Source organism: Bombina bombina, unplaced genomic scaffold, assembly GCF_027579735.1.
Source record: "Bombina bombina isolate aBomBom1 unplaced genomic scaffold, aBomBom1.pri scaffold_906, whole genome shotgun sequence".
Taxonomy (NCBI): Eukaryota; Metazoa; Chordata; class Amphibia; order Anura; family Bombinatoridae; genus Bombina; species Bombina bombina.
The window spans coordinates 65,001-88,515 of record NW_026511149.1 but is presented as its reverse complement, the minus strand read 5'-3'; the positions used below and the strand labels follow the sequence as shown (position 1 = coordinate 88,515).

The 23,515-nt window shown below is 41.7% G+C and overlaps 1 pseudogene; it reads right to left on the bottom strand.

The window, feature by feature from the left end:
• Window positions 1-23,515, bottom strand: part of LOC128643635 (serine/threonine-protein kinase SBK1-like) — a 74,281-nt pseudogene that overhangs the window by 41,397 nt on the left and 9,369 nt on the right.

The following is a 23,515-nucleotide window of genomic DNA, read 5'->3' as shown; positions in this document are numbered from 1 at the left end:
GCGGGATTGTGGGTGTCTGTGGGTTGTTTGTGGGTGTGTCTGGGAAGTTTGTGGGCATGTCTGGGTGTTCCATGGGTGGGGCTAAGGGAAATTCTGCAAATAGGGACATATGACTGTCTCAGAGTGACAGCAGGACAGAGCTCAGAATCAGGGACTTTCCCATCTCAAAAAGGGACAATTTGTAGGTCTGTAATTGGCTCCCATCCAATTCTCTCTGAACTTAAAATGAGAATTCGAGCACCGTTTATAATGAGCTCATTAACAGCATTTTGGCTTGTCTTGTGCTGACATTAATGGGGTCAACTTTTCAGCAACCTCTCCTAGACATAATAGGTTGGACTTTCGGTGGGAGGAGATAAGCGGAACACGCTGAGCTAAGCGTGGTTCCTAGAGAGCTTGTTAGCATCTACATCCCTGGTCATTACCCATTGCTGGTGATGGAACACATCCTAGGATACCAGCCTGCTTCAACGTGAGGCCTGACCATGAAGTCTACCTGAGCAAGAATGGGCTTCATCGCTAAAACCGCAATTCCACATTGCCGCAGGTATCTACTTTTGCAGGTCAATACCCGCTGTTGGCGTGGTAACGCTCCCTAGGATATAGACCTGGTTCGTCTGGAGAGCTGACTGAGAAGCCTGCCAGAGTCGTGAGGGGCCCCTTCACCAAAGACACAACTACATACTGCCACAGGCGAAGCTCACCACATTAAACTTAACCGGCAGAGTCAATACAGCTCTGGGCTAGACGCAAAGAGGAGGCTGTAAACCGGATTAAAGAATGCTTGAAGGTAGAGCAGTGAGGTTGGGAGTCTGACGGGTGAGCGGTTTAACAGAGGGGGAAAACCACAAGCCATTACCAGATCATAGGTCGCAGGAGGCGGGAAACCAGAGAAGGATACAGTGGTCAGATGCTGATGGGACTTCAACCCCATAGGGGTATACACGTGGAAATCGCAAGTACCCTATACTCTCTCTGTGTATTATCCTGACGCCATCTATACACCTCAATTTGATTATCAAGGTTGTGTTTTCCTATTTTTAAACCGGCTACCTATGTATGTTTCCTGGAGCAAGGAACTGTAAGCTGGCTGTTACATCTGTGTAGTTTTCCTAGATGTTACCACTACACTGTACAGCAAATGTTATATGCAACTAATAACAGTCTATAAGGATTGTCCTGCTTTTTCTAATGTGACTATCTATAATAGAGGATGTCACAGTATATGATGTATTACTAAAAAGGAAGCAAGCGACAGTTCATATATAGGGGCCAATTTAGCATACGCTGTCAGCATTTATCATTGCACAAGCAGTTCTTGTGAACTGCTTGTGCAATGCCGCTCCCTGCAGATTCGCGACCAATCGGCCGCTAGCAGGGGGTGTCAATTAGCCCGATCATATAGAATCGGGCAGATTGGTGTCCACAGCCTCAGAGCAGACGGACCAGTTATGGAGCAGCAGTCTTAAGCTTGCTGCTTCATAACTGCTGTTTCCGGAAACAGGGGCATCAAGCTCCATTCGGAGCTTGATAATTCGGCCCCATACACTCTATCAACGGTTGGAATCAACCAACGCATATCACTATCTATGCCTATATAAGAAGCATCTCCAAGTTTGTTCTACCCATATCCCTTATACTTAATAAGATCTCAAGAGAAACTGGGACTGGAACTTTTGCCTAATTTTTTTTCTTTTTTCTTTTTGTCGTTATATAGGAAGGACAGTGTACAATAACTTTTTTTTTCCTTCCCATGTGTTTTTTTCTCTCTCTTTTTTTTGTGTTTTATTTACTTTGTTGGTCGTCATCTTTATCCCTCATGGGGAAAAGATTATAAATTTGTACTTATACTGGGTTTGTAACAAATTTCTCCTGTAACCATCTGAAATGTTATTTATGTAGAAGGATATCAGTCTGGGCTTACCCTATGGGGCATATTTATCAAGCTCCGAATGCTCCATAACCTGTCCGCCTGCTCTGAGCAGGCGGACAGACATCGCCGGAAATCAACCCGATCGAGTATGATCGGGTTGATTGACACCCCCCTGCTGGCGGCCCATTGGCCACGCGTCTGCAGGGGGCGGCATTGCACCAGCAGCTCTTGTGAGCTGCTGGTGCAATGCTGTATACAGCGAGTGTATTGCTCGCCGTATTCAGCGAGGTCTGTCGGACCTGATCCACACTGTCGGATCAGGTCTGACAGACCTTGATAAATAGAGGCCTATATCTTTTCTTTGGTATCTGAATCAGATTTAATGACTGCTAGCATATTGTATTAACTTAAAGGGCCACTAAACCCAAAATCTTTCTTTCATGATTCAGATAGAGAATAGACATTTAAACAACATTACAATTTACTTCTATTATTTATTTTGCTTCATTTTTTAGATATCCTTAGTTGAAGAAAAAGCAATGCACATGGTGAGCCAATCACACAAGGCTTCTATGTGCAGCAACCAATCAGCAGCTGATGAGCATATCTAGATATGCTTTTCTGCAAAGAATATCAAGAGATTAAAACAAATTAGATAATATAAGTAAATAAGAAAGATGTTTAAAATTGCATTCTCTTTCTAAATCATGAAAGAAAAAATGTGGGTGTCATGTCCCTTTAAGCTAACAGACAGGTTGTGTTCTCGGTTTCTTCTTTTTTCCTCTTCTTTTTTTATTTTTATTTTTATCCCTATATCCTTTTTAAAGGGCACAATATAGGGTTGCTTACACACTTATACCTACAGCACACGTCTCACCTCCATCACACACTATTAATCTTAAAAAACAAACAAACAAACAATACATTCCACTTGAATGTAGCACACTCCATAGCTGCCAGAATATCCCAGTACTAAGCTACACGTAATTTGTATTACACAAAGTGTGTGTTTTTCTGTATTTTCACCTATGCACCTCTGATTGAGTTTGAATAATGGTTTTAGTGCACATGAAAAGATTCATCACTACTTCTAAATTTAACTAATTAACCATGCCTGTTAAACAGAAGGACAAAAAGAATGGCATCTCAGATGTGCCTTCTGAAATCATTAGCGAACCTAAGACATCTAGGGTAGAACTGGAACTATTAGTCAGTCAACTATCAGAGATTTTCTTACCTCAATTCGAGCTATTGAAAACACAAATATCTAATTTAACTACAGAGATAAGGACACTTTCCAGTAGATTAAATGAAGTTTAAAATCGAGTCTCTGAGGTGGAGGATACTCTTAATAACCAGACACAAATAACTACTGAACAAACCAGTATTATTAGAGCATTACAAACCAGACTAGCTGATCTAGAAGATCGATCTAGAAGAAATAATTTGAAAATGATTGGTCTCCCTGAAACTAGTGACTTCTTAGACTTATTATATTTTGCGTCTACAACCCTCCCGCAAATATTGGGTGATCAGCAGCAAAGTATCCCTTTCTGCATTGAGAGAACCCATAGATTAGGTCCCCCCCATCCCCCCAAAAAAAACATAGCAGGGAAGAATCTACATAGACCAATAATGATTACATTTCTAAATTACTAAAATAAAATTACCATCTTGAGATTATACAGGAAAATGGATAGTGTGCTGAAAGGGGAAGCCTAAATCTAGCTCTTTCAGGATTATTCTAGTGATACAGCTCAAAAAAGGAAGGAGTTGGCACCTTTCTGCATAAAACTAATCAATGCTGGTTATAGGGCCAGACTCTTATATCCAGCTAAAGTTCTAATAGATGATAATGATGTCACTTATACCTTGACTAATGATAGAGAAGCTAAGGAATATTTTAAAAAGTTAAACATCTCACTACCTTAAATTTTTTTAAGCATACCGAATATGTTACGACAGATAGATGTACCTGATGGCTTTGTTGTTTGTTACATTTGTTCTTTGTATCTTGATTTGTATGGTTACTTCCCTTTCTACACTCACTATTATTATGTTTTTTTATTCTTCCTCCCCTTCTTCCCCCCTCTCAAACCTATACTAAATGATGTGGAGATAAGATGAAGGAAAATATTAAATGTCTTTCTTGGAATATAGGGGGTATCACATCTCCAATTAAAAGAAAACGTATTCTTAGACAATTAGGTAAATATAACCCAGACATAAACCTTATACAAGAAACCCATCTAAAGCTAGAAGAGGCTAACAAACTCAAAATTAAAGTAATTAACATTGCCATTATGATATGATTTGTTTTTTTTCTTACTATTTTATGTTAATTTTTTGCCACTTCTGAAAAATAAAAAACCTCAACTTGATTTACATAACATACACATATTTATGTATCCTAATATTTCATTTATATGAGTGTTTCCCTTGTTAAACTCATGAAGCACTAAATACATAGCGTCAGAGGAGATATTACTATTGGTATAATTATTTTGGTTAATTTAAACGTCACATGAATGGATGTTTGTTGCTATGTATCTGTATCTGTATCATTTCCGTATTATTTTTTTCCTTGTGTCTTATTAGGACTCTGAAGGTCTGTTATTGTACGTTTTGTTGATCATAAATAAAACTTTTTTTTTTAAAAAGACATAATAGGTAATAATGCCCTTTAAGACTAGTATTTCAAAGCATGAAACACATTTAAAACATATAAAACACATCTATTCAATAACACCATATGTATAATTAGGATTATGTCAAGTATAATCTTTTAAAAAGTACAGATACATATGGAAATTTAATATATTACATACTGAAATAGTATATATTCAAGTAATAATTCATGATTATATAAATATATTGTTTAAAGTTATGAAGAAAAAACATGGCATAAAGATAGGAGTCTGGCATTGACATTAATGAATTAGTTTAGTATATATTTAAAAAGTAAGTATAATTGTGTGTGCCTATTGTAGTACTGAATTGAGGATTACAAGCGCAAAACCAGTCATTTACACCATCTGGTTAGAGTTGCTAAGCAACATACTATTAGATGCAAATTTTCCTCTAAACTTGACCAATTTGTTGGGCAATAAATGAAAATGGTAGGAGGGGTTTTACATTTAACACCTTACAGTTGTAAAACAATATGAGGGTGTATGTAAACTAGCTGCAAAATGGAAACCAATAGCACTCTACACTACCTAAATGGTTTAACATTTCCCATCTTACAATTAGCACCACCACATTACATCCAGACTGTATGGGGGTTAAACACACAAGTAAAGTTTAGATGGGGAGTTTTAAGCATTGCAGCTCGAAACAGAACATGACCTGTTAGCCAATGAGTCACAGATAGTTGCCAATAATTGTCTGTGTCCTCAAGAAATGCCAATTTTACAACTCCCCAGAGGGATTTTAGCTTTATGTTTAACATTATTAGCTAGGGTCAATAAAGCACTAATACATGTAATGTTTGCATTAGATGGTACAGAAAATGACACCAGCGTATTCAGCCAGGGTTAGATATGATTCCTAATTCCTGCATTCTGTGCACCTTCTCTCAAATCCTACCTACTCCCTGTATCACGGGGGGTTTACTGAGTCTATAAAATCTAATCTATCAATGTCAGATGCAGTATATGGTGAGCACTATAACATGCATATTCCTTCACATTAACAGATTTAATATAATTTGCATGGAAATGGATACTACTACTTAGGTTTCTGTGTTCAAAGGCTGGAGCAGTTAATTTCACAACTGACTGCCTTCATAAGTATCCTTTAAGTCCCTTTGTTCTGCAGATATAAATGAGCATTTGCATTTTCTTCTTGGGAAAGAGAATATATGAGCCTGAGGCAGCCTTCACTTCTGTGACACTGGGGAAAATGATAAAAATCTACTTCTTCTGCAGAAATATACCAGCAAATATAACCTTGTCAGCTTTTTTTTACTGTGAAGAGCTTTATCATCTGATACTGATAAATGTGACAATACGTGATAAACATTTAATGCAGACAGGGGCGTATATTGACCTAGGCAAATTAGGCACTTGCCTAGGGATGCAGATTAGGAGGGGGCAGCACTTTTTTGTGGCTATATTTGTAAGAAGCTTACAGTTGTTTTAGAAGTAGTATACATGTATATAATGGGAGATTTTGCCCAAAGCACTTACATTCTAGAGGGTATAATAAGAGAGTTCCCATGGAGCTTACAGTTTAGAGGTAGCTCTGAACCTCTCTTTTGTTCAGTTGGCTATTTCCTTTAGCTCTGTTGGCTTTCAGTATTGTGTTTATGGAAGTATTGTCCCAAGAAATATGTGTTTGTTTGTTTTTATGTATAATGCAGCAATAGATATATGTGTGTGTGCACACATGTGTATAACTCTGTGTGTGTATATGTCTGTGACTGTGTGTGCATATATGTCTGTGACTGTGTGTGTGTGTATGTCTGTGAGTGACTGTGTGTGTATATGTCTGTGATTGTGTGTGTATATGTCTGTGACTGTGTGTGTGTATATATCTGTGACTGTGTGTGTGTATATATCTGTGAGTGACTGTGTGTGTATATGTCTGTGACTGTGTGTGTGTGTGTATATGTCTGTGACTGTGTGTGTGTATATATCTGTGAGTGACTGTGTGTGTATATGTCTGTGACTGTGTGTGTATATGTCTGTGAGTGACTGTGTGTGTATATGTCTGTGATTGTGTATGTATATGTCTTTGACTGTGTGTGTGTATATGTCTGTGAATGTGTGTGTGTATATATCTGTGACTGTGTGTGTATATGTCTGTGACTGTGTGTGCGTATATGTCTGTGACTGTGTGTATATATTTGTCTGTGACTGTGTGTGTGTATATGTCTGTGACTGTGTGTGCGTATATGTCTGTGACTGTGTGTATATATTTGTCTGTGACTGTGTGTGTGTATATGTCTATGATTGTGTGTGTATATGTCTTTGACTGTGTGTGTGTATAAGTCTGTGAATGTGTGTGTGTGTGTGTGTGTGTATGTGTCTGTGACTGTGTGTGTATGTCTGTGAATGTGTGTGTGTGTATATGTCTGTGACTGTGTATATGTCTGTGATTGTGTGTGTGTGACTGTGTGTATGTCTGTGTATGTTTGTCTGTGGGTATGTCTGTGACTGTGTGTGTATGTTTGTCTGTGACTGTGTGTCTGTGACTGTGTGTGTGTGATTGTGTGTGTATGTGTCTGTGACTGTGTGTATGTGTCTGTGACTGTGGGGCATATGTATCAAGCTCCAAACGGACCGCTGCTCCATAACCTGTCCGCCTGCTCTGAGCAGACGGACAGACATCGCCTGAAATCAACCCAATCGAGTACGATCGGGTTGATTGACACCCCCTGCTGGCGGCCGATTGTCCGCAAGTCTGCAGGGGGCAGCGTTGCACCAGCAGCTCTTGTGAGCTGCTGGTGCAATGCTGAATACGGCGAGCGACAAACCTTGATAACTAGAAGCCTGTGTGTGTGTGTGTGAACATTTATTTTAGAAATGCTGTAAAAAAATTACATTACTCCCTTACCAAGAAATATTATGGCCGAAAAAGGGTCTAAAAAAGGAGGGGGGGGGGGGGCGACGGCGGCAGCAGAAGAATTTTGAGTGCCTAGGGAAGCACAAAACCTAAATACGCTACTGAATGCAGGTGTTTAATCAATATCACTATATCCAATTTGGGATATTTTACATCTTGTGTAAACAAGAGAGAGACCAAACTGTCTGTAAAGGGAGTTTTAGTGTAATAATAAAATCTGTAATTAGTTAGAGCTTTTTCGTTATTAAATAAAGGCTTGTTTGTCTTTATGTGTTTAATCCCTGCCATGTGGGAGAAACATATAGTTAAATGGACAGTACACATTATTTATTCCCTCCTGTATTTCCTGCATTTTAACTCTTTTAATTATGAATTTTCCAATTCTGATCATTCAAAGTGCACATGGCAGGCGTCACAAATTTAACCAGCTGCATATTTCTGTCTCCATCAAAATGTGAGGGGAATATGGCTATTAAATAAAACAATTGCAGTTTGACCTGTTCTAAACACATTCACACTAATATGTTAATCTATTGCAAGGCAGCAGAAATGTTAAATATGGTGTTTAATGATTCTCTTGCATACAAGGGGCCAAATTACAGGTGGAGCAGTACAGAGCGTTAACTTCGCTGAAGCACATAACACATACGTATTTGCTTTTCACAACAGGAGACTGCTAGTTCATGTGGCCCATATAGATAACATTGTGCTCACACCTGGGGAGTTATTTAAGAGTCAGCACAACACAGCACTAATTGGCTAAAAGTCAATAGATAATAAATAAAAAGTCATGTGATCGGGGGGCTGTCAGAAGATGCTTAGATAAAAGGTAATCACAGGAGTAAAACGTATATTATATAACTGTGTTGGTTATGCAAAAATGGGACTGTGTAATAAAGGTATTAACTATCTTTTAAAACAAATTCTGGTGTAGACTGTCCCTTTCATTTTGAGTACGGTAGTATAATGCTATAGGAGTACTCTTTCCCTCAGATAATGGGTTTCTATTAGGGTCCATGCTAAGTCGTGTTGGATGACGATTGAGCACTATGCCGATGGATTGCAAAAAATCTGCTCAAGTAGTGGAGTATTTGGTTAAATATGAAACTCAAACATTTTCTTTTGAGATTCAGAAAGAGTATAATAATTTATAAAAGTATTATCAAATTTGCTTTGTTCCTATGTTATTCTTTGTTGAAGAGATACTTAGGTAGGTGTCTGGCGCACTACATGGCAGGACATTGTACTGCCATCTACTGCTTTAGCAAATGAATAACATTCTTGCAAAATTTAGTGCTCTAGACACGAGCATAGCTTCTAAGCTTATGTCTCTGCTTTTCAATGAAAGTTACCAAGAAAACAAAGAAAATTTGATAAAAACAACACTGGGACAGTGTTTCGTTGTCAATACAAATATAAAAAATCCCTTCATACATAAAATTGTGCAAATATTTTTTTTGCAGTATATATTGAGCACTCCAAGAGTAAAACAAGATTATATATGTTTTTTTTTCTACTGAGCGGTAGATTATCGCTATCTGAAATGTTTGTGCAATAAATAGCAACAAAATGAAAGCACTCTCTAGAGCGAAATGCACTTTAAATATTCACATACACATATTGCATAAAATTCCACAATAAAAACAGTTTGTCTTTAAACAAGAGCACTTGCCTGGCCCGTAATCCTCCTCTACTACACACCCCTTCATCAGGTGTAATTAACCGTGGGTTTTATGCTCTTATTTAAAGCACTTAACAGATACACCTTAATAATGTTCAACCAATAGTCTTAAAGCATGACAAGAATTAAATCTTCTTATTGGTTTATATAGGACCCTCGTTGTTCTATAAGGGAACGCTAGTCACAAAGGTATACTCCCCCAACAAGTGGTCTCATAGAAAGCTTATAATTGTTTATGTTACTAACAAATAGAAAAAAGAACATCTGAACATAAGATCCGGAATATATATATATATACATATAAATATAAGTTTGAGCAAATTACTCTAAAAATGTGCATAACTGCATGCTAGCATATCATATATACATATGATCGTGTCATTTTCACCTATATTATTACCTCAATTATGGTACTTGGACAGTGCCTATTACAGTTTTGGGTTAGCGCACAAGTGATCAATAGAAAAGGATTTCTTTAGCGTGCCCCATAGAAGAATATGGGGCATATTTATCAAGCTCTGAATGGAGCTTGATGCCTCGTGTTTCTGGCGAGCCTGCAGGCTCACCAGAAACAGCAGTTATGAAGCAGCGGTCACAAAGACCGCTGCTCCATAACCTGTCCGCCTGCTCTGAGCAGACGGACAGACATCGCCGGGAATCAACCCGATCGAGTACGATCGGATTGATTGATACCCCCCCCTGCTGGCGGCCTACTGGCTGCGAGTCTGCAGGGGGCGGCGTTGCACCAGCAGCTCTTGTGAGCTGCTGGTGCAATGCTGAATATGGCGAGCGTATTGCTCGCCGTATTCAGCAAGTTCTGTCGGACCCGATCCGCACTGTCGGATCAGGTCCGACAGACCTTGATGCAATATCCTTAGTCCTGAAGTTAATGTTTTAATGTCAACTTGTAATACCAGCACTAACCTGGAAGTGCTAATTTGTTACCTTAAGCGCAGTTAGCACTTGTGCAATAAAAATGTATTGCTCTACTTGTAATCAAGTGCTTGGTAATTTCAAGTACTTTTCTGTTGTCTTATTATAGAATAACATATTAGTGAAGTATAAAGATTTAACAACAAAATACCATCTTGTTTGCTGCAATGTTTTCAATAGCTAAAGTCTGCCTACCACTTATTTATAGGAGCCAGTCTTCACTAGTAAACAAGGGTAGCCACTGTTATTAGGTTAGCAAAACGTATATTGTTTTGCAGTTCCATTTGTAATCCCCCCTGCCGATGCTAGTATATGAAGTCTTATCAACCAGAAGTGACATTCAGTGCCATTTCCGGAGTCTTGCATTCAAGCAGTTACCATGGAAACCTGAAATGATTTACAGAATGACAGAGAACAAAAAAGAGAGGACGGGTTGCCATAGCAATACTATACCATATCATCAAATGCAGTCTTAAAATAAAGCTAAAAGTGCACATTGTTCCAAAATATCAGAAAAGAAAACATACTTAAAAAATAGAAAAAAAAATACTGAATAAATATACAAAAAGGACGACAAAGGCTAAGTTACTATATTTATAAAGAACTAGGGATTACTGAATTCAAATAATATTAAAATATACTATCCAAATACAGTATATATTTTCTTATAAAAAAAACTGCTTAATTTAGTTTTTTATTAGCTTAGTTATAATAATATTACACATACTGGATGGTGTAAACATTTGCTTACACACAGCAGGTATAATTGGCTTGGTCCTATTTATCCTCTCCTAATTAAACACTGGGGCCTCGATCCGATATGCAGCGTCGCCCGCGAAAGCCGGCGATGCCAAATTTTGCGCTGGTTTGGTATCACATATATGGCGTAACATAGACGTTACGCTCATATATTTCTGACTTCGGCCATAGTTTTTTGGCCCATAGACAGGTATACCAAACCAGCGCAGTTTGGTATCCAATATACAGCGTAAGGACTTACGTGGCGAAAATGGAGAAATCCTACTCCATTTTCACCTCGCCACAAATTGCAGGCGTAGTAAGCCTTACGCTGTCTATTGGAGCCCCGTAACTCCCTAAACTAGCTGCTAAATAAAACCTAACACCTAACGCATGCGCAATGTCTATCTACCTGTCAACCGCGATCCCCCGCCGCAATCCCTAATAAAGTATTTAACCCCTAAACTGCCGCTCCCGGACCCCGCCGCCACCTAAATTAAATATATAACCCCCTAATGTGAGCCCCTACACTACCGCCATCTACATTACCTACCCCCTAATGTGAGCCCCTTACACCGCCGCCACCTACATTACCTACCCCCTAATGTGAGCTCCTTACGCCGCCGCCATCTACATTACCTACCCCCTAATGTAAGCCCCTTACACTGCCGCCACCTACATTACCTATCCCCTAATGTGAGCCCCTTATACCGCCGCCACCTACATTACCTACCCCCTAATGTGAGCTCCTTATGCCGCCACCATCTACATTACCTACCCCCTAATGTAAGCCCCTTACACTGCCGCCATCTACATTACCTACCCCCTAATGTGAGCCCCTTACACCGCCGCCATCTACATTACCTACCCCTTAATGTGAGCTCCTTACGCCGCCGCCACCTACATTACCTACCCCCTAATGTGAGCTTGTAGCCCGCCGCCAGCTATATTAAAATTATTAACCCCTAATCTAATTTTAACTAGGTACAATAGCTATTAAATAGTTAATAACTATTTAATAGCTACCTTGTTAAAATAATTACCAATTTACCTGTAAAATAAATCCTAACCTAAGTTACAAATACACCTACACTATCAATAAATTAAATAAACTACAAATATATAAACTAAAATACAATTAAATACACTAAACTAAATTAAAAACAAAAACAAACACTAAATTACAAAAAATAAAAAAAGATTACAAGAATTTTAAGCTAATTACACCTATTCTAAGCCCCCCTAATAAAATAACAAAGCCCCCCAAAATAAAAAAAATTCCCTACCCTAATATAAATTACAAAAGTTAACAGCTCTATTACCAGCCCTTAAAAGGGCTTTTGCGGGGCATGCCCCAAAGTAATCAGCTCTTTTGCCTGTAAAAAAAAACACAATACCTAACCCCAACATTACAACCCACCACCCACATACCCCTACTCTAAACCCACCCAAACCCCCCTTAAAAAAACCTAACACTAAGCCCCAGAAGATCTCCCTACCTTGAGTCGTCTTCACCCAGCCGGGCCGAACTCTTCATCCAATCCGGGCGATGTCTTCATCCAAGTGGCAAAGAAGAAGTCTTCCATTCGGGCGATGTCTTCATCCAAGCGGCAAAGAAGAAGTCTTCCATCCCGGCGATGTCTTCATCCAAGCGGCAAAGAAGAGGTCCTCCATCGGGGGGAAGTTTTCCTCCAAGTGGCATCTTCAATCTTCTTTCTTCGGACCTCCGACGCGGAACATCCAGCTGGCCCGACGACTGAAAGACGAATGAAGCTTCCTTTAAATGACGCCATCCAAGTTGGCGTCCCTCGAATTCCGATTGGCTGATTCAATCGGAATTAAGGTAAGAAAATCTGATTGGCTGATTCAATCAGCCAATTAGATTCAAGTTCAATCCGATTGGCTGATCCAATCAGCCAATCAGATTGAGCTTGCATTCTATTGGCTGATCGGAACAGTCAATAGAATGCGAGCTCAATCTGATTGGCTGATTGGATCAGCCAATCGGATTGAACTTGAATCTGATTGGCTGATTGAATCAGCCAATCAGATTTTCTTACCTTAATTCCGATTGGCTGATAGAATCCTATCAGCCAATCAGAATTCAAGGGATGCCATCTTGGATGACGACATTTAAAGGAAACTTCATTCGTCTTTCAGTTGTCGGGCCAGCTGGATGTTCCGCGTCGGCTCATCCGAAGAAAGAAGATTGAAGATGCCGATTGGGGGAAAACTTCGCCCCGATGGAGGACCTCTTCTTTGCCGCTTGGATGAAGACATCGCCCAGATGGAAGACTTCTTCTTTGCTGCTTGGATGAAGACATCGCCCGGATTGGATGAAGAGTTCGGCCCGGCTGGGTGAAGACGACTCAAGGTAGGGAGAGCTTCTGGGGCTTAGTGTTAGGTTTTTTTAAGGGGTGTTTGGGTGGGTTTAGAGTAGGGGTATGTGGGTGGTGGGTTGTAATGTTGGGGGGTGGTATTGTGTTTTTTTTACAGGCAAAAGAGCTGATTACTTTGGGGCATGGTTCGCAAAAAACCCTTTTAAGGGCTGGTAATTGAGCTGTTAACTTTTGTAATTTAGATTAGGGTAGGGAATTTTTTTTATTTTGGGGGGCTTTGTTATTTTATTAGGGGGCGGGGTAGCTGGCGGCGGGGTAGGAGCTCACATTAGGGGGAAGTTAATGTAGCTGGCGGCGGGGTAGGAGCTCACATTAGGGGGAAGTTAATGTATCTGGCGGCGGGGTAGGAGCTCACATTAGGGGGTAGTTAATGTATCTGGCGGCGGGGTAGGAGCTCACATTAGGGGGTAGTTAATGTATCTGGCGGCGGGGTAGGAGCTCACATTAGGGGGTAGTTAATGTATCTGGCGGCGGGGGTAGGAGCTCACATTTGGGGGAAGTTAATGTATCTGGCGGCGGGGTAGGAGCTCACATTAGGGGGAAGTTAATGTAGCTGGCGGCGGGGTAGGAGCTCACATTAGGGGGTAGTTAATGTATCTGGCGGCGGGGTAGGAGCTCACATTAGGGGGAAGTTAATGTAGCTGGCGGCGGGGTAGGAGCTCACATTAGGGGGAAGTTAATGTATCTGGCGGCGGGGTAGGAGCTCACATTAGGGGGAAGTTAATGTAGCTGGCGGCGGGGTAGGAGCTCACATTAGGGGGTAGTTAATGTATCTGGCGGCGGGGTAGGAGCTCACATTAGGGGGAAGTTAATGTAGCTGGCGGCGGGGTAGGAGCTCACATTAGGGGGTAGTTAATGTATCTGGCGGCGGGGTAGGAGCTCACATTAGGGGGAAGTTAATGTAGCTGGCGGCGGGGTAGGAGCTCACATTAGGGGGAAGTTAATGTATCTGGCGGCGGGGTAGGAGCTCACATTAGGGGGAAGTTAATGTAGCTGGCGGCGGGGTAGGAGCTCACATTAGGGGGTAGTTAATGTAGCTGGCGGCGGGGTAGGAGCTCACATTAGGGGGAAGTTAATGTAGCTGGCGGCAGGGTAGGAGCTCACATTAGGGGGAAGTTAATATAGCTGGCGGCGGGGTAGGAGCTCACATTAGGGGGTAGTTAATGTATCTGGCGGCGGGGTAGGAGCTCACATTAGGGGGTAGTTAATGTATCTGGCGGCGGGGTAGGAGCTCACATTAGGGGGAAGTTAATGTAGCTGGCGGCGGGGTAGGAGCTCACATTAGGGGGTAGTTAATGTAGCTGGCGGCGGGGTAGGAGCTCACATTAGGGGGAAGTTAATGTAGCTGGCGGCAGGGTAGGAGCTCACATTAGGGGGAAGTTAATGTAGCTGGCGGCGGGGTAGGAGCTCACATTAGGGGGTAGTTTATGTAGCTGGCGGCGGGGTAGGAGCTCACATTAGGGGGAAGTTAATGTAGCTGGCGGCGGGGTAGGAGCTCACATTAGGGGGTAGTTTATGTAGCTGGCGGCGGGGTAGGAGCTCACATTAGGGGGAAGTTAATGTAGCTGGCGGCGGGGTAGGAGCTCACATTAGGGGGAAGTTAATGTAGCTGGCGGCGGGGTAGGAGCTCACATTAGGGGGTAGTTAATGTAGATGGCGGCGGGGTAGGAGCTCACATTAGGGGGAAGTTAATGTAGCTGGCGGAGGGGTAGGAGCTCACATTAGGGGGTAGTTAATGTATCTGGCGGCGGGGTAGGAGCTCACATTAGGGGGTAGTTAATGTAGCTGGCGGCGGGGTAGGAGCTCACATTAGGGGGTAGTTAATGTAGGTGGCGGTGGGGTCCGGGAGCGGTGGTTTAGGGGTTAATAACTTTATTCGGTGTGGCGGGGTCCGGGAGCGGCGGTTTAGGGGTTAATACATTTTTTATTATTACGCAAATGGAGGACCTCTTCTTTGCCGCTTTGATGAAGACATCGCCCAGATGGAAGACTTCTTCTTTGCTGCTTGGATGAAGACATCGCCCGGATTGGATGAAGAGTTCGGCCCGGCTGGGTGAAGACGACTCAAGGTAGGGAGAGCTTCTGGGGCTTAGTGTTAGGTTTTTTTAAGGGGTGTTTGGTGTTAGGGGTTAATACATTTTTTATTATTACGCAAATGGAGGACCTCTTCTTTGCCGCTTTGATGAAGACATCGCCCAGATGGAAGACTTCTTCTTTGCTGCTTGGATGAAGACATCGCCCGGATTGGATGAAGAGTTCGGCCCGGCTGGGTGAAGACGACTCAAGGTAGGGAGAGCTTCTGGGGCTTAGTGTTAGGTTTTTTTAAGGGGTGTTTGGGTGGGTTTAGAGTAGGGGTATGTGGGTGGTGGGTTGTAATGTTGGGGGGTGGTATTGTGTTTTTTTTACAGGCAAAAGAGCTGATTACTTTGGGGCATGGTTCGCAAAAAACCCTTTTAAGGGCTGGTAATTGAGCTGTTAACTTTTGTAATTTAGATTAGGGTAGGGAATTTTTTTTATTTTGGGGGGCTTTGTTATTTTATTAGGGGGCGGGGTAGCTGGCGGCGGGGTAGGAGCTCACATTAGGGGGAAGTTAATGTAGCTGGCGGCGGGGTAGGAGCTCACATTAGGGGGAAGTTAATGTATCTGGCGGCGGGGTAGGAGCTCACATTAGGGGGTAGTTAATGTATCTGGCGGCGGGGTAGGAGCTCACATTAGGGGGTAGTTAATGTATCTGGCGGCGGGGTAGGAGCTCACATTAGGGGGTAGTTAATGTATCTGGCGGCGGGGTAGGAGCTCACATTAGGGGGAAGTTAATGTATCTGGCGGCGGGGTAGGAGCTCACATTAGGGGGAAGTTAATGTAGCTGGCGGCGGGGTAGGAGCTCACATTAGGGGGTAGTTAATGTATCTGGCGGCGGGGTAGGAGCTCACATTAGGGGGAAGTTATTGTAGCTGGCGGCGGGGTAGGAGCTCACATTAGGGGGAAGTTAATGTATCTGGCGGCGGGGTAGGAGCTCACATTAGGGGGAAGTTAATGTAGCGGGCGGCGGGGTAGGAGCTCACATTAGGGGGTAGTTAATGTATCTGGCGGCGGGGTAGGAGCTCACATTAGGGGGAAGTTAATGTAGCTGGCGGCGGGGTAGGAGCTCACATTAGGGGGTAGTTAATGTATCTGGCGGCGGGGTAGGAGCTCACATTAGGGGGAAGTTAATGTAGCTGGCGGCGGGGTAGGAGCTCACATTAGGGGGAAGTTAATGTATCTGGCGGCGGGGTAGGAGCTCACATTAGGGGGTAGTTAATGTAGCTGGCGGCGGGGTAGGAGCTCACATTAGGGGGTAGTTAATGTAGCTGGCGGCGGGGTAGGAGCTCACATTAGGGGGAAGTTAATGTAGCTGGCGGCAGGGTAGGAGCTCACATTAGGGGGAAGTTAATATAGCTGGCGGCGGGGTAGGAGCTCACATTAGGGGGTAGTTAATGTATCTGGCGGCGGGGTAGGAGCTCACATTAGGGGGTAGTTAATGTATCTGGCGGCGGGGTAGGAGCTCACATTAGGGGGAAGTTAATGTAGCTGGCGGCGGGGTAGGAGCTCACATTAGGGGGTAGTTTATGTAGCTGGCGGCGGGGTAGGAGCTCACATTAGGGGGAAGTTAATGTAGCTGGCGGCAGGGTAGGAGCTCACATTAGGGGGAAGTTAATGTAGGTGGCGGCGGGGTAGGAGCTCACATTAGGGGGTAGTTTATGTAGCTGGCGGCGGGGTAGGAGCTCACATTAGGGGGAAGTTAATGTAGCTGGCGGCGGGGTAGGAGCTCACATTAGGGGGTAGTTTATGTAGCTGGCGGCGGGGTAGGAGCTCACATTAGGGGGAAGTTAATGTAGCTGGCGGCGGGGTAGGAGCTCACATTAGGGGGAAGTTAATGTAGCTGGCGGCGGGGTAGGAGCTCACATTAGGGGGTAGTTAATGTAGATGGCGGCGGGGTAGGAGCTCACATTAGGGGGAAGTTAATGTAGCTGGCGGAGGGGTAGGAGCTCACATTAGGGGGTAGTTAATGTATCTGGCGGCGGGGTAGGAGCTCACATTAGGGGGTAGTTAATGTAGCTGGCGGCGGGGTAGGAGCTCACATTAGGGGGTAGTTAATGTAGGTGGCGGTGGGGTCCGGGAGCGGTGGTTTAGGGGTTAATAACTTTATTCGGTGTGGCGGGGTCCGGGAGCGGCGGTTTAGGGGTTAATACATTTTTTATTATTACGCAAATTTCTGGACATCGCTGGTTTATCCGACTTACGGCACTTTAGCAATTGCCGGCGGGGTATATTGGATAGCTCGAGTTGCAATTTGGAATTTTTTTTATTTTGGGGGGCTTTGTTATTTTATTAGGGGGCTTAGAATAGGTGTAATTAGCTTAAAATTCTTATAATCTTTTTTTATTTTTTGCAATTTAGTGGGGTTTTTTTGTAATTTAGTTTAGTGTATTTAATTGTATTTTAGTTTAGATATTTGTAGTTTATTTAATTTATTGATAGTGTAGGTGTATTTGTAACTTAGGTTAGGATTTATTTTACAGGTAAATTGGTAATTATTTTAACAAGGTAGCTATTAAATAGTTATTAACTATTTAATAGCTATTGTACCTAGTTAAAATAAATACCAAGTTACCTGTAAAATAAATATAAACCCTAAAATAGCTACAATGTAATTATTAATTACATTGTAGCTATCTTAGGGTTTATTTTATAGGGAAGTATTTAGATTTAAATAGGAATATTTTAATTAATAATATTAATATTAATTAGATTTATTTTAATAAGAATTTAGTTAGGGTTATTATACTTAATATAATAATATAATAACTATATTAACTATATTAACCCTAATATAATTAGGGTTAATATAGTTAATATAGGTGGCGGCGGTGTAGGGGGATTAGATTAGGGGGAAAAGAGCTGATTACTTTATGACAATGCCTCGCCAAAAGCCCTTTTAAGGCCTGGTAAAAGAGCTGATTATTTTGGGGCAAAGCACAGCAAAAAGCCCTTTTAAGGGCTGGCAATAGAGCTGTTTACTTTGGGGCAATGCCACGCAAAAGCCCTTTTCAGGGCTATTTGTAGAGTTAGACTTAGGTTTAGTGGTAGGGATATTTTAGTATTTCAGGGGTTAATTAATTTAATATAGGTGGCGGCGGTGTAGGGGGATTAAATTAGGGGTTAGTAATTTTAATATAGCTGGCGGCGGGGTAGGGGATTAGATTAGGGGTAGGAGCTCACATTAGGGGGTAGTTAATGTAGCTGGCGACGGGGTAGGAGCTCACATTAGGGGGTAGTTAATGTAGCTGGCGACGGGGTAGGAGCTCACATTAGGGGGTAGTTAATGTATCTGGCGGCGGGGTAGGAGCTCACATTAGGGGGTAGTTAATGTATCTGGCGGCGGGGTAGGAGCTCACATTAGGGGGTAGTTAATGTATCTGGCGGCGGGGTAGGAGCTCACATTAGGGGGTAGTTAATGTATCTGGCGGCGGGGTAGGAGCTCACATTAGGGGGTAGTTAATGTAGCTGGCGACGGGGTAGGAGCTCACATTAGGGGGAAGTTAATGTAGCTGGCGGCGGGGTAGGAGCTCACATTAGGGGGAAGTTAATGTAGCTGGCGGCGGGGTAGGAGCTCACATTAGGGGGAAGTTAATGTAGCTGGCGGCGGGGTAGGAGCTCACATTAGGGGGTAGTTAATGTAGCTGGCGACGGGGTAGGAGCTCACATTAGGGGGAAGTTAATGTAGCTGGCGGCGGGGTAGGAGCTCACATTAGGGGGAAGTTAATGTAGCTGGCGGCGGGGTAGGAGCTCACATTAGGGGGAAGTTAATGTAGCTGGCGATGGGGTAGGAGCTCACATTAGGGGGAAGTTAATGTAGCTGGCGGCGGGGTAGGAGCTCACATTAGGGGGTAGTTAATGTAGCTGGCGGCGGGGTAGGAGCTCACATTAGGGGGAAGTTAATGTAGCTGGCGGCAGGGTAGGAGCTCACATTAGGGGGTAGTTTATGTAGCTGGCGGCGGGGTAGGAGCTCACATTAGGGGGAAGTTAATGTAGCTGGCGGCGGGGTAGGAGCTCACATTAGGGGGAAGTTAATGTAGCTGGCGGCGGGGTAGGAGCTCACATTAGGGGGTAGTTAATGTAGATGGCGGCGGGGTAGGAGCTCACATTAGGGGGAAGTTAATGTAGCTGGCGGCGGGGAAGGAGCTCACATTAGAGGGTAGTTAATGTAGGTGGCGGCGGGGTCCGGGAGCGGTGGTTTAGGGGTTAATAACTTTATTCGGTGTGGCGGGGTCCGGGAGCGGCGGTTTAGGGGTTAATACATTTTTTATTATTACGCAAATTTCTGGACATCGCTGGTTTATCCGACTTACGGCACTTTAGCAATTGCCGGCGGGGTATATTGGATAGCTCGAGTTGCGAGCTGAAACTATGGGCGGCGGGGGTTCCCTCGCTTGCGCCGCAAACTCCGATCTATATCGGATCGTGCCCCGGGAATCTCTGCACTAAATCTACATGCCTGCAAAAAGAAATCCAAAATTGAGAATTTCTATTCACCAACAGAAAATAAAGTACAGAGCAGGGGAAACCCCTGCCATGCTAATCTAAGAAATATCTCTAGAATTTTGCCCTCTCCTTACCCATTATCACCAATGTATTAATTCACTCACTCATTTTCTCTTGTATTGACTACTGCACGTTATTTCTAAGGGGTATTAAAGGGACATTGTACACTAGATATTTCTTTGCATAAATGTTTTGTAGTTGATCCATTTATATAGCCCATCTGGGAGTGTTTTTGTAAAATATTTATAGTTTTGCTTATTTTGAAATAACATTGTGCTGATTTTCAGACTCCTAACCAAGCCTCAAAGTTTTATATGTATACTGATGTATACAGACTCATTTTTGTGTAATCGGTCTTTTCATACTCAGGAAGGGGGGATGGGGGAGCATCTGCCCTTCCTGCTTTCCCAGCCCCTTTCAGTGGTCGTCTCAGCCTAACCTAACTAACAGTGCTAAGCTGGGAGCTTCTAAGTAAGTTTTTAAAAATATTTTATACTGGATTTTTATATTAGTAATTGTGCATATTCTTATTTATAGTAGTGTCTATTACATGCAGTTATATGGAAATTGGTGTATACTGTCCCTTTTACAATTTCTACCCCTCCTTTAGTCTATCATGAATACCTTATCTAGACCAGTGTTTTTCAACCAGTGTGCCGCGGCACACTAGTGTGCCGTGAGAGATCCTCAGGTGTGCCGCGGCAGACTGACAACAGTGTGACATATTTTTAAAATTTTGCTTGTTTTTTATTCTGGGCCGTTTTTTTATTTTGAGTGAGATGATGACTGAGGATAACTGCGCAGTGGCAGCTCGCTTCCACGACCTGTGTTCACACTTGGAAGGAACCCCAACCCACCACAATATGTGTCTAGTGCCGGCTCTACACGCCACGACACTTCAATCCCCCATGCATGCTGGCGCAGCTTTGCTCCTCCTCCAGAACAGTTCCAGCCAGCGGGGGTGTCCCTCTTTCAAATTTTAAAATATTGGGAGGTATGTGACAGGCTCATCAGGCATCATTTACAACCATAACATATTGACATTCATTCACAGACAATCATTATGATTGTTTGTGAATGAATGTCAATATGTCATGTATTGTTGGCATGACAGTACAGTACAGACTAGTGTGTGTGTGTATATATATAAATATATGAGTGATTTTGTAAAATTTTGGGATGAAGGTGTGCTGCAGGATTTTTTAATGTAAAATAGTGTGCCACTGTAAAAAAAATGTTGATAATCACTGATCTAGACTCATCCACATAAGTTATCAGCTATCCCACTGTGACAGTCTCCCAACAAACGTCCAAAATCCAATTTAAATGTTGACTTTTACCCATAAAACTCTCAACAACGAGACACTCAACTTATCACTTACCTCCAAATATTGTTCTGGGAGTAATCTGGGTATATCACTTAAACTGAACCCTGACTAAACTCACAGTGGAAATAAAAGGAATTTTTAAAAAAAATAATAAAATTCTCCAGCAAAGTCTGCCATTTTATTTTTAAACCCGAATTTTCGCTGAAAAAAATGGCTAAAATAAAAACAAAACAACACTTTTTCTAACCAAGCTTTTTGTAAAATATGAATAATAGATCAAAGGTATCTTTTTAAATCATGTTCTGATACCAAATGAGCATAAATAAAATTAAGTGAATTTGAGTGGAGGATTCCTATAACCATGTATTGAACATCTAACCAAATTTAATTTACCAGTTGATCTGTAAGCTATAAAGTCCCAAAATGGCTACTTTGTGATTTTTTTAATAATGCACACAATTTAGTTAAACATGCCTATGGATTTAGCAAAACGTCTGCATGATTTAACAATTGTGTGCATGATTAAAAAAAGTTAAAAAAATGATATGCATGTTTTATTAAAGGAACATGAAACCCAAAATGTTCTTTCATGATTCAGATAGAGAATACAATTTTAAACAACTTTACAATGTACTTCTAGTGTTTGATTTGCTTCATTCTCTTGGTATCTTTTGTTGAAGAAGCAGCAATGTACTATTGAGAGCTAACTGAACACATTGCGTAAGCCAATAACATGAGGCATTTATGTGCAGCCACCAATCAGCCGCTCCAAAAGCTACCTAGGTATCCTTTTCAACAAAGGATGCCAAGAGAGCAAAACAAATTATATAATAGAAGTAATTTGGAAAGTTGTTTTAAATCACATGCTCTATCCAAATCATAAAAGAAAACATTTGGGTTTCATGTCCCTTTAAACAGTGTACACGATTTGTTAAATCATGAGCACATTATAATATTTCCTATGTACGCTTCACTGGATAGGGATAATACTGCCAAGAATTGAACAATTTATTAAACTGAAGAACTGTGATTGAGAAGGTAGATGTTATATTGAGACAAGGTCATTTTTTAATTACAAGTATCTATAGAACTTTACCAAAACCTCAAGAATACAGTAACTTGAGATATACAGGTATTTGTATTAGGTGGATTCCGATGGTGTAAAAAACAAGAAACTTTGCTGAAGTCGAAGTGGAGAACATTTAGTAGAACTGTTTCTGAATACTTAAGAGAACAACATTTGAATATTTTATTTCAGGTGTTCTGTACTCTTTTATATCTCTCTCACTTTGATAATAAATTCAATAAGGTCTCATGTTCTAAATGCAAACATTTTCGAAAGCAGATTTGTTACATTGCCTTCAGTTGTGTCCATTAATTCCACAATTTTGGCTTACCAAGATATGAAAATTATTTACAAGCCTGACAATTCTTTTTGACTTCATAGGATGAATTTTATAATTATGCATGGCTTTTGAACACTATTCTCCTAGGTAGGAAGACCATCTTAAAGAATTGGCAGTCAAACAAAGATCCAACATTTTCAATATTTAAAAAGGCTCTTGTGAACTATTTATTAAGTGGGCCTCACTGATAAATTCTCTTGATATGCATTTACATAGACAAATCTTGGAAGCTAATTTAAGAGGAGAATGGCTGTGTAGTGAGTCTGGACAAGAGAGATGAATAGTGGGTTATGGGTATTTTTTGTTTTAATTCAAGGTTATATGAAATAAAAAAACATCTTCCCTTTTTACATAGAGATATTCAGGTGATATTATCATGTCAGCTTTTTACAATTATTCTGCATCACTGTCAAGTGATTTAGCATATGAGTATTATGCCCCTTTAACCTCTTAAGGACATATGACGGAATTTTTCCGTCATAAAACAATTGAGCAAACTGAAAGCTGTGTCCTTAAAGGGTTAAGCCTGTCCCTTGTCCTATTGTTTGTACTGTATTTAGTTTAATAATATTGTGTGCAGTGCAGTACTCCCACCACAGATGTCGTTGTGGTTTATGATTTTACAATATTGTCTCTAGTCTCATAGTTACTGTATGTAAGTTTAATTTCTGTAGCCTTTTTATCTTTGGTCTTCACCTGTGTGTAGACTGGTGTCAGGTAAGGGGAAGAGATATGATATATAATACCTGGGAGGGTAGGAGACAAGGGGTGATGAAGCAAGGCACCTCTATAGTGTTGCACAATTTGGATCATGTTTAATTGACCCTATTTAATCAAAGAGGCTTTGCTTAGAAGGGACTTAACACATCATGCTCTTCAAGTGTTGGAACTGTAATTTATAGAACATACAAAAATATCCGGATGTACTGAGGCAATTTTGGATCTATTAACATATTGCCCAGTGCCCACAACCACTGCAACAGCAACACTTTAAAACGTGAATCTTT